This window comes from Fukomys damarensis, unplaced genomic scaffold (genome assembly GCF_012274545.1).
Source record: "Fukomys damarensis isolate Sample0158 unplaced genomic scaffold, DMR_v1.0_HiC HiC_scaffold_32, whole genome shotgun sequence".
NCBI classification, from domain to species: domain Eukaryota; kingdom Metazoa; phylum Chordata; class Mammalia; order Rodentia; family Bathyergidae; genus Fukomys; species Fukomys damarensis.
In genome coordinates, this window is record NW_022900944.1 from 43,535,881 (window position 1) to 43,547,306 (window position 11,426).

Consider the following 11,426-nt stretch of genomic DNA (forward strand, 5'->3'; position numbering starts at 1 on the left):
CCAGGCCCGGCCCTGTGTCCCCCCAGAACTTGAAAGTCTCCATAAACAAGCGCCGCACCACTTCTGAGTGTCCTGGCTTCTGGTGCGCGGTCCTTGGAGCGGACCGGTACCACTGTTTCCTCCTCTCATATCGAGCTCTGATGTAGACGCACCCTGCGCTTTAAATCGGGAGTAGAGTCTGAAATCAGAATTCTTGTTTACAGTGACGGAAAAACCACCTTCTCGTATTTTCGTCAGAAGAAATTTTTGCTTCAAAAGAAATTCCAGAAAATGTTTTTTTATTGTTAATCTAGTATAGTTCATTGAGCTTGGCACTGAGGCTTTAAAGAAAAATCATAGGGGATGTGGTGCATGGAGGGAGAGAGTGTCACCAGCTTCAGGAAATAATCCTTCAGTCTGTGCATTATAACATCTTTAATCTAAATTCTGGAGGGTGGTTTCCCATCGGGCAGTGACTCAAGTGGCCTTGAGAAAAGCACAGGCTGTTTCATTGAGCAGAAGTCGCTTCCCTGGATAAGCCGTCGCTTTCTCTGCCGTGTGTTGGCTTCCCCTGGAACCCACTTGTAACCCGGCTTTTGTTGGGCTCCTCCTTCCCTGTACCCTCAAGTCCGGTGACAGGAGGGTTATTTATACAGTGTTGGTCCGTGTCACACCCTTTGTGGATTGTGAACACTGTGAAAAAGAGCAGCAGAAACGGTGAGCGCCGTTGCAGCGGGTCCTGTGCTTTGTACCTGCGGACCCGGCGTCTGCCCGTCTCCCAGGCCTGTCGGGCCCTGCTCCCACGCTGTGTCTGCCTGGCCGTGGTGAGGCCACTGCCGTGTGGAGATGTGTTTGGTTTTGTCACCGGTGTGGGTCTTCTGCTGCAAGAGAAGTCAAGGACACTCCTTAAAACAGGACTTAAACTCCCAAATTCGCCGTGGGCCTGGTGCTGCTGTGTTGTGTGGTACCATCACCCACCCCAAGAACTGGTTTTTAGCGTACTCTGGATTTGTCGTTTTGGATGCATTTAATACCATAAGGAAAATTCCATAAAAACCATATAAATTCCAGGTTCCAAAAATACCATCCTCAAGTCCATCCTGTTAAACACAAATCTGTTTAATATATCTGTATTTTCTGACGTGGTACATGCAGATGATTTTTAATTTAAATCCTGGAACTTTTATTATCTAGTGAAGTTCCAAGTTTTGAGGTCTGCTTCAATGTGTATTCAGGTGAGGGTATTTTGTGTGTGGTAAAGTTATCTTTTTCAGTGGTCCTCCTACGGAAAAAACAGGGGTCTTCAATGAACATACATAAATTAAGCACATTATATAGAAAGTTCAAAAATATGTGAAGATTGCAACTTGTAAAATTTGTCCTCCCCGAATTCAGTGAGGTAGATAAATCGTGCTAACTTGATTTGTGGGAATATCACTTGTCTCATATTCTGTGGTCCAAATGTTGCATTGGTTTATTCTGGGGGGGAATTTTCTATTTTTTTGCTGGTGTGAAATTTAGCAGTCAGAAGTGATTTCTAATTCTGTAACCTTCCGTACAAAGTTTTTACAGTTTACAAGTAACCCTGATGCACCCGTTGCAGAAGGATGTGTTAACTTTTAAATTAAGCAGCACGCACTTTGTTTCTACACTGCGGTGTGTCGTGGGATAACTGTGGGGCCAGACCTGTGCCCTGGGGAGAGGACGCATTGCCACTGTGCTGTTCTCTGGTACCAAGGCTCAGTGAAAGTGTTTTATCTTTTTTACATAGTTTGTATTGACTGGATTTTATAACTGTAAGAAAACAGAAACAGAGTGTTGTATTTTGATCTGAAATTTGTGTATGGTAAAAGTAATTTTGTTTTCTGTATTGGAAGTTCATTTAAAACTTGAAATATTTTCTAGAAGGGTCCCGAACAAAATGAAATGTCTTTAAGCTGTTTGACCTAATAAAAGAATTCGGTGGGGACGCCATGCTGATTGTTTCCAGTGTGTAAGAGTGGTTCCCGCTCGGTTGGCTGTGTGGCCGCAGCGGGACTCGGTCCCCGGAGCCCTGTTGGCTCTCTGTGCCGTGACTCCTGCGGCCTGGGTGTGAAGCCCTTGTCGGGATTGTTGCCTCAGTCTCCCGCCTGGCCGGGAAAGTGTCATCGGTGTCCCGGGTGCTTTCCTCAGAAGGCGGCGGAGAGCCTGGAGGTGGGTTTAGCTGCATGTTGCAAAATTCCCAGATTTCCTCTTGCTACCAAGACCAACCCTACAAAAGCATCAGTTCTGCATCGAGGGCCTGGGGCAGAGCTGAGCAGGACCCCCGTGGTGGTCCCAGTGTCCCAGCCGCCTGCTTGGGCAAGGAAACATTCTCTTGGAGCAGGGCGACTATGGGACATGGGCAGGTTGCTGCAGGCGCCTCCATAAGGTCCTAGCCAGAGGCCCACGCTCAGGACACGGGGACGCAGCGTGGTGTGTCTGGGGCTGTGGACGCCAGGCCCCCCCACGCCCAGCGCCCTGCCAGCAGCCCAGAGTCCCTGGGACTCAGCCTGTTCCCATCCTGGCTGCGCCCGGCCCTGGCTGGAGGCCTCCACAGTCTCTGCCCTGCCAGTGCCTCCTTTCTGGTGCCTAGGTTGGGCCCCCTCGCTGGACTTCTGTCCCAGAAGGACGGTCGCCAGCGCAGGGGCTGCCCAGGAGGGACCCATGTCTGTCCTAGACCTTCTCCCTCTGCCGGCCCTGCCCCATGACCCATGCCAGGTGGAGGGCCACCTTATTGGCATCCTGTAGTAGGGGTCCAGGGTGCGGTGGGACCATCACTGTCCTCAGGAACCCAGTCTGCGGGACGGGGACCTGGCAGGGCTGCTCCTAACATTCCAGTAGGAGGTGCTGAAAGTCAAACCCGGGGCCCGGTGGAGAGGCAGAGCTCAGAGTGCAGGCCATTTCTGATGTCCACACCCACGGTGACACCACTGCTCTGCATGTCTCTCTGGAAAGGAATGGACTTTAAAAAAACAAAACAAGCTCTCACTGTTACTCAGTCCTGTCTTGAACATCTGAGCTCAAACCATCCTCCTGCCTCAGCCTCCCAGACTGGCTGGAATTGACTTTTGAAAGCTGCTCTGTTGACTTTAAAACTGCAGCCCCCTCTGTATCCACATCCTGGGTGTCAGCCAACTGCAGGGTGCAGCCTGGGCTAGGCCTCACCGCTGTGAGTGCCCTGTCCACAGGGGACTTCCTTCCCTCGGTACTGCTGGTGTTCGTCTGGGGTACACAAGCTCCATTCATCCCAGGACCAGTCCTGCGCACAGCCCATGTTGACCCCTCCCCACATACCTTTTCTGTCATCAACCCTAAACGGTGCAGCAGAGTGATACTTTACATGGTATCGGTCACCTAGACGTGACCAGAGGTCTGTAGGGACCCAGTGGGCACCGGGCCTTCCCTGTCCCTGCCGTGGTCCTTGGCAGAGTCCCGTGAGGTCTTCCTGTCCCCACTCCACAGATGAGAAAGACACCAGGCCCGGCGCGCTGACTCCCACCGTGTCCTGGCCACTGCCCTTGCCCATGGTGCCATCTCTGTCACCGGCCACACGCAGCGGGACTGGGCCAGCGAAGCTTCCTCTGCTCCCACAGCCAGTCCCAGATGTGGCCAGTAGCACTCAGGGCCCCCTGGGAGTTTACAGGCTGCTGAAAGCACCTTGTGACCCCTAACCCTGTGCTACACAAAAGTGTCCCTGACCTTGACTCTGTCCATGTCCTCATCCCAGAACCAGTGAGCCTGTTACCTGGCATTTTTTTCTGGAGACAAGAGTCTTGCTAAGTTGCCCAGGCTGTCCTTGAACTTGCAACCCTCCTGCCTCCCAGAATGCCGGGATCACAGGTATGCGCCTCCATGCTTGGCAACATGAGAGATTTTGGGAGAGGAGCTCATCTGTGGTTGCCTGGGTGGGGTGGTGTCATCACATCGTGTCCTTAGCAGAGTAAAGCAGGAGGGTCCCAGAAAGGCAGAGGTTGGACAGGGCAGGCCAGGCATGGCCTGAGGGAGGCAGCTGATCAGGGCCCAAGCCGCGGAGGGCAGGGCCCAGGAGGACGCCCATCACTGCTCGGCTGTGGGAACAGGACCTCTGCTCCCGGGAGCGGGGAACGTGGGGGACACTGCCAGGGCGGCCGCTGGGCACCGCAGTGGGCTGCAGCCTCGTCCGCAGTCTTCTCTCCCGGCTCCTCCTCAGGTGTCAGCCAGGCTGTCCAACCCAGCCCAGTCCTCCCTTTGCTGCCCTTATGAGACTGGGCATGGGAATGCACCCCTGGAATCCTAGCCTCTCCAGAGGCTGAGGCAGGAGGGTGGCAGGTTTGAGCCCAGCCTAGGCAGCTTCGTGAGACCCTGTCTTGAAACGGAATAATGAAAGGGTGGGAGGTGTAGAAAGAGAAAGCTCCCCATCTCAGTCCCCAGCCTAATGCCCTTTACTCCTGCTCACCACATGGAGAATGAATCCCAGCCATCTCACAATGACCTTCAAGCCAAACAAGGGGTCCCCTGCCCACTGCTCAGCTTCACTTTGTGCTGGCCCATGACCCAGGAGTCTTAGGTGGCCCCAGGCCATTGGCACAAGCTGAGCCTCATCCTGGCCACCAGCTCCTCATCCCAGAGGCACAGGATCCAGGCCACCTTTCTTGGAAGTCTCTGCCCCTCCTCAGCCCTGAGTCATAAGGGTACAACACTGAAAGGGCTGAGTGACAATGAGAGGGACACACAGGTTCAGAGCAAAGACGGAAAACCCAGGGCTCCTCCTGGCCCTTGTTTCCACTCCGATGGTGCCCTGGGTCGGTCAGAGACAGGTCTCCTTTGCTCTTGCCTCCATCAGACAGCAAGAGCCAGCGAGCCCCAGGAGATGGTACAGCAGCCTGGTGTTGACACCCAGAGTGGACACTCGGCTGGCCGAGAGCCCCAAGGGTAGGTGGCCCCACACTGCCTTCTGATTTTTCCATGGATGCTGCAAAGTTACTTCTAGTTTTAAAAAAACTTTTTAAACTGGCTGTGGTGGTGCACACCTCTTAATCCTACCACTTGGGAGGCTGAGGCAGGAGGATTGCCATGAGTTCAAGGCCAGACTGGGCTACATAGCAAGACCCTGCCAAAGAAAAAAACAAATACCTTTTTAAGTCTAACACTGCTGAACCAACACTGTTGTCCGCAGTCTCAATTCTGTCCCCTCTTGTCACTTGGCTATGTTTTCTGGCCCTTGATTAGTTGAAAACCGTGGCTATGGTGTTTTGCGGCTGCTTCCACCAAAACATGGGAGTTTGTTTTCCCATGTCCTATTTCTGGGCTGGTCCTGTGCCAAGAGTGTCAGGAGGGTGTGGCAGACGTGCTTGTGTTTGCCTTGCCACTGCTTTGGGGAGCTTGGAAACCCTCCAGCCGCTGTGGAGGAAGCCCACAGGCTGGACCACCAGAGCCCAGCCCCACCACACCGAAGCCCCGACAGTGCATGAGGCCATCTGAACCCACCCAGCCATGGGGTGGTGCCCGAGGTCATGAGGGACCTCAGCAAGCTCAGCAGAACAACCACCCTGCAGAGCCTGGCCACGTCTCCCTGTGGGAGGGAATAAACTGATGTTCTGAAGCTGCAGAGCATTGGTAAAGCCACCATCAAGAGCAGATGTATGGCCAGGGAGGTAGCTCAGCACTGCAGCGCCTGCTTGGCAAGCACGAGGCCCTGAGTTCAATTCCTGGTACAAGGAAGAAAAAGACCAAGAGCAGATACATGTCCCTTATTGTCACCTCTTCTTATCTGTGTTCTTTTGTTTTTTATCTCTTGTCTCCATGCACCCATTCCCACACTCCCTGGGAGTCCATAGACTTTGTCTTGCCCAGTCCAGTCCCAGGGCCTTAAGTGACTCCCAAGAGGTTTTCAATAGATATTTGTTGAGTGACTAAATGACTGTATCCATCAGCAAGCATCCGCAGTGCCAGCCCCTTGTCACATGACACAGAGTGAACCAGGGCCCTGTGAGGGAACTCGGGGCCTCCTGGACACGTTCCTCTCTGCCATTGTGTCCTTTAGAAATGTCCTTCCATCCCAGCGGACATTTCCACCTCGCTGGGGTCATCCCACGCTGACACATCAGTGGCCTCACGCGCAAGCAGATGTGGCCACCGGGCCACAGCTGTCTTCAGTCAGAGACAAGGCTGACACCTGCGGCCCCACAACATCGTCCCTTCCTGTGTGTGAGCCTTGCTCCCCCTCCCACACAGGAACCCAGGAAGGTGGCCCCTTCTGATTGGGTGACGATGCCGGCGTGGGGCTGGGTCAGTTCTGACCAGCCCAGTGCTGGGAGCAGAGAGGAAGGTGCTTGGGTCCCAGACTTGAAGGCAGAGTCCCCAGGGGGTCCCCGCCAGGAGGGTGGGACGGCTCAGCAGGCGTCCTCTCTGTCCACCGAGAAGTCCAGCCAGGAGCTCAGTAGTAAAGGAACAGAGTTTGTCCCTGACTTGGGGACAACCGACATCAGCCCTGCAGTTCTCCAGTCCCTCTTCCCAGGGTCACACCCTCCCTGGACCGTACAGGTGACACGGCCACAGCCACTGTCCAGTGTGGTGCTGCCGGCTGCCCCTGGGCCAATCCCAAGTCCTCCGTCTTCAGACTCGACCTCCGGGCCTCTCAAGACAGGAGAAGACCCGCCGCAGTGCCACCGGACGTCACTCTCCAAACAGCGCCTGGATGCACACCCGCCACCCTCCCGGGGACCAGGATGTGAGTGACTGAAAGCGTGAGCCGTAGCGGGACTTCTGCTCCTCCCCTCTGCTCGTAGTGGCCTCTGCTCGTCCCCACATCCTCAGGCAGCCGAGTTTCTCCTGTCGCATGCAGGGGAGCAGGCCAGCAGCGTGCGCCTTAGGAAGACACAGGAAGGTCCCTTCCTGGCTGTCGGCGAGCGAGCTTCCGGGCCCAGGCTGGGGACCGGGGACTGGCGGGCCGGGACAGGGCGTCCTACTTCAGGCCTGGTGAGCCTGTGCGAGTGGGCGACTGGCTCCCGCCGGAAGACAGGAGCAGAGGCGAGGACGCCCTGCTTCCTGGCACCTGCCGTGCCCACTGCCCGCCCTGGCGCTGCACCTCTGCAGGAACAGTGGAGTTGCCTGGGCGGCCCGGGCTCCACCTCCGAGGTAGGTCTGCAACCAGGGCCGAGTCCCACGCGAGTGCGCGTCTGCTGAGAACTTTGTGCGTGCAAACGTCAGCTCCTTTGCTCTTCTTCGCGTGCCCCTCCCGGTAAGTCCGCCATTGTCGTCTCTGTCTCACAGATGCGGAGGCCGACACAGTGCAGGAGGGCAAGGTCGTCTGCCCAGGGCCAGTGACCGGCGGCCAGAATGAAATAAGCCTTTGAACCTGTGCAGCCCGTGCAGGCTCGGAGAAACGAGGTGGGACTCCAGGAGGGCGTGGCGGTGCACATCTGTGATCTCAGCACTCTGGAGGCCGAGGCAGGAGTATTGCCATGAGTTCAAGGATCGCCTGGGCTACATGTGAGACCGCCTCTCTCCCTCTCCCCCGCCCACACACAACTAAAGAGAAAACTCGATCTCCTCAACCCGGCTTCTTTCACACGGGCAGACGTGGCCAGCTTCTGCCTGGGCCTCCTGCCGCCCACATCCCCCAGCCCCCTCAACCCCTTCCCTCGGGCTGAGCAGCTCACACAGCAGGCGACGGAAATGTCCAGCAGAGGGCGCTCCCGACCTGCGCGGACCTGGCTGGGACGGGGAGAGGAGGAGGATGCTGGTCCTTCGCACCTGTCCCCTCGGCCAGGCGGGGGGCAGAAGGACATCCCTGTGCAGGGAGGGCTGGTGACAGCCCAGGGGCACGGCTGATGGCCCCACCCCCTCCCTGGGCTTGCAGAATCGCGGACCCCAGGAGGAGGTCAGGGGACAGGGTGCAGGCCTCGGTGTCTCTGTGCCTCAGTTTCCCTGTCTGTAAAAGTGGTGACAGTTAAGTAGAATGGACCTGCAGTGGGGAGCTGCTGGGAGTTACAGGAGCAACCCCTGGCACAGGCACATTAGGTAGTGTGTAACAGTCTTTCCCCGTGCTATTTACTTATGTCTGAGACAGGGTCTCACTGTGGAGTCCAGGCTGGCCTCAAACTCGTGGCAACCCTCCTGCCTCAGCCTCCTGAGTGCTAGGATTACGAGTGTGCTCAGCTGTGCTAGCTCCGTGCCCCACCCCCATCCACCTTGGGGTCAGGTTGGTTTTTTTTTCAAGAATACAAATCCAGTTACAGTTCTCCTGGCCCCACAGCAGTGAGCCCCTCAGATTAGGTCTGGGCCCCTTAGCCGGGCCCAGCCGGTGCTCCCAGGAGGGAGAGTCGATGCCCTTCTTGACTTTCTTTATTTTTCTTTTTTTGTTGTTTTGTTTTTGGTACCGGGGATTGAACTCAGGTCCTTGCACTTTCAAGGCAGGCCACCGAACCGCTGAGCTAAATCTCCAGCCCTTCTTGACTTTCTTTAAACATTTGCATCTTTTACCAAAAACGGAGACTTTGCAAATTACAAATATGGAGGACAGTCTCTTTTGACAAAATCAAAGGCTTTAGAACATGCCCTCTACCAGGCGTACAAAGGGGCTCATGCCTGTAATTCCAGCACTCTGGGAGGCTGAGGCAGGAGGATCCCAAGTTCCAGTTCAACCTGGGCAACGTAGTGACCTTGTCTCAAAATTTAAAAAATAAATAAGCCGGGGATGCAGGTCAGTGCGAAGGCCCTGGGTTGAATCCCTAGTGTTTAAAAAAAGAGGAATGAATTAAGAAGCACCTTTGCCTGCCACTTCCAGCCCTCACCAGGCTGACATCGCCCACGCCCTCTGTGAAGGGAGACCCCCCCAGTGCATTCAGGTGCGAAGTCCCCATTCGCAGGAGTCAGGGCAGGGCAGAGAAGGGGTCTCGGCTCTACCCTCCTCCCAGCCCAGCCCAGGCTCTGCTCTTCCTTGGTTGCTTGATGATTGATTGACTGATTGATCTGCTTACTTCCTAATTTTTTTATGTGGTGCTGGAGACAGAACCCAGGGCCTGCTGCTTGCCAGGCAAGTGCTCTATACGGAGCTGCATCCCCAGCCCTCTGGATGCTTGTGTTTTGAGACAGGGTCTCGCCAAGCCACTAAGTTGCTCAGGCTGGCTGTGAACTTGCCACCCTCCTGCCCCAGCCTTAGGAGTAGCTGGGATTGCAGCAATATCAGCTCACATGCTTCTTACGGATGTGACCCCTGCAGCTGCTTCTGGGCCCTCTGGTTTTCTATTCTGCCCCGGCTGGCCTGTTGCTGAACTGTCCCTTGGTCCCTTGTGCCTGGGCTCATAAACCTCCATGCCCGGCTCTCCTCGCAGAGCCAGTGTGAGGTGAGGGGTCTCTGTTTGCATTTGGGCTCATTGCACAGAACTCACCACTGCACGTGACTTTAGAAACATCAACATCAGTCAGACATGGTAGTGTGTGCCTATAATTCTACACTCAGGAGGCTGAGGCAGGAGGATCGCTGCAAGCTCAAGGCCAGCTGGGCTATATAGTGAGTTCAAGGCCAGCCTGAACTACACAGCAAGACCCAGTCCCCCCAAAAAGGAAAAAAGAAAACATCAATATGGCACCCTAACTATAATATAACGAGGACTAAAAGGAAGATCATTTACCGTAAGATCATGTGTGGGGCGCTGGACCTTGTCCAAGACGTGAAGGAGAAATCAGTTGCTTGCCACTGTCCATGGTTTTCCAGAATGGTGGCTTGGGTGTCATCCAGCCCAGGAGCACAGCCTGCCCAGGTCCCTGGGGGTGGAGCCGGAGAATCCAGGGCCAGCAGGCTGCAGAAAGAAGATCTCATTCACAGGGGATGGAGGCAGAGTCACCTACACGAGGCCCAGAGAGACCGTAGCCCAGGGTGACCGTGCTGTGTCACAGGGCGCTGATGTACAGCCCTGCTCTGCACACCGGCGGCTCCCTGCTCTCCCCAGGGGAACAGTGGGGTCAGCAGGTAGAGCGCGCTCCCCATTAAGTCCCTGCACAGTGTGTCACCTCATAGAGTCTCAGGCTGGCCTTGAACTCACAGCGATCCTCCTGCCTCAGCCTCCCAAGTGCTGGGAAGACAGGCATGCGCCCCCACAGCCTGCAGGATGAATAATATAAAAAGCAAAATGCAAGATGACAGGAAGTGGGGAGCTAGATCTTTTGCAAAAGGGAAGGAAACCAAGAGTTGGAGGGAAGGGGGAGGGTGGCAAAGGGGAGAAACATAAAAAGTATTAAAGTGTTCTGGGCACGGGCACCCATTCCACGAGGGATGGAGCCCCCTTCTGTGCTGCAAACTTGTACTTGTAAAAACAAAAATGTTTGAATCCAAGAAGTAAACATGAAGGTGTCACCTGCTGTAAAGTAAACCACCTGCAGGAAGATCACGAGTTCCAGCCCAGTCTGGGTGACACAGCGACTTAGCAAAATTCTGCCTTGGACTGAAGAGTGACAATGGCTGAGCCGGGGATTTAGCTCAGCGGTTCCGCTGCCTGCCTGGTAAGCACGAGGACTCGAGTTCAGTCCCCGGTATCAGAAACAACAAAACAACAACTGAAAAAGGGAAACAATAGATTTCCAAGCCAGACTCTGAGCAACTTCGTAACGTTAAAGCCAAGTTGCCAAATTGCTTTTACCAGAACCCAGCCGGTGTGCCACCTCCCTTCTACGCCGCATCCTCACCTCCAGCTAGGCCAGCTGCCCGTTTCTGGAGTTCAGGGGGTCCCTGGGATACGGGGCTCAATACCAGCTGAGGCCCAGACAAACTGGGATGTGGTGCTGAGCCTTTTAAAAGACCCGTGACTGGGAGGGCATGGTGGCGTGCACTTGTGATCCCACTCTGGGAGGCTGAGGCAGGAGGATAGAAAGTTTGAGCTCAGCTGGTCTCCTGCTCACACTCTGGGCCCCGGCCCCAGTGCATGGAACTCCGGGGGCTCAGTGCGGACCCCAGCCCCAGACACGTCCCAGCCTCTGCCTGCTGTGCAGGCGCAGGGGGGTTGCCATTGCCCCGAGTGTCTTTCCTCTCAGTTCTTCCCAGCTGCTGTCGGTTTATTTCTGGGCTCTGGGATCGGTGTGACTTTTTCACTGGAAACTGGGTGTGTGTTGTCTGGTTATTGGCTCCTTTCTCAGTATATTTTTGTTCTTTTCTGTGAACACAACAAGAAAGATGGCTCTGAATCTTCTGTTTCTTTATGAAAAGAAATAGGGAGAGAACATTGCTGTGTCGGGCTGTTCTTTTTGAAGTTTGTGAATATGCAGTCACCTTGTGCGTGGAGAAACGCTCACGGCGGGGAAGGGGGCACATCTACCCAGAGCACACAGTGAGGTATGAAGCTGACCGGACTCTTGGCTCCGGTTGTGTGGGGCCCAGCCCTGCCCCTGCCCAAAAGGCAGTAAATATTGGCTGACGAATTCCTTGCCCTCCCCCTTTCCCTCTCTCCCCC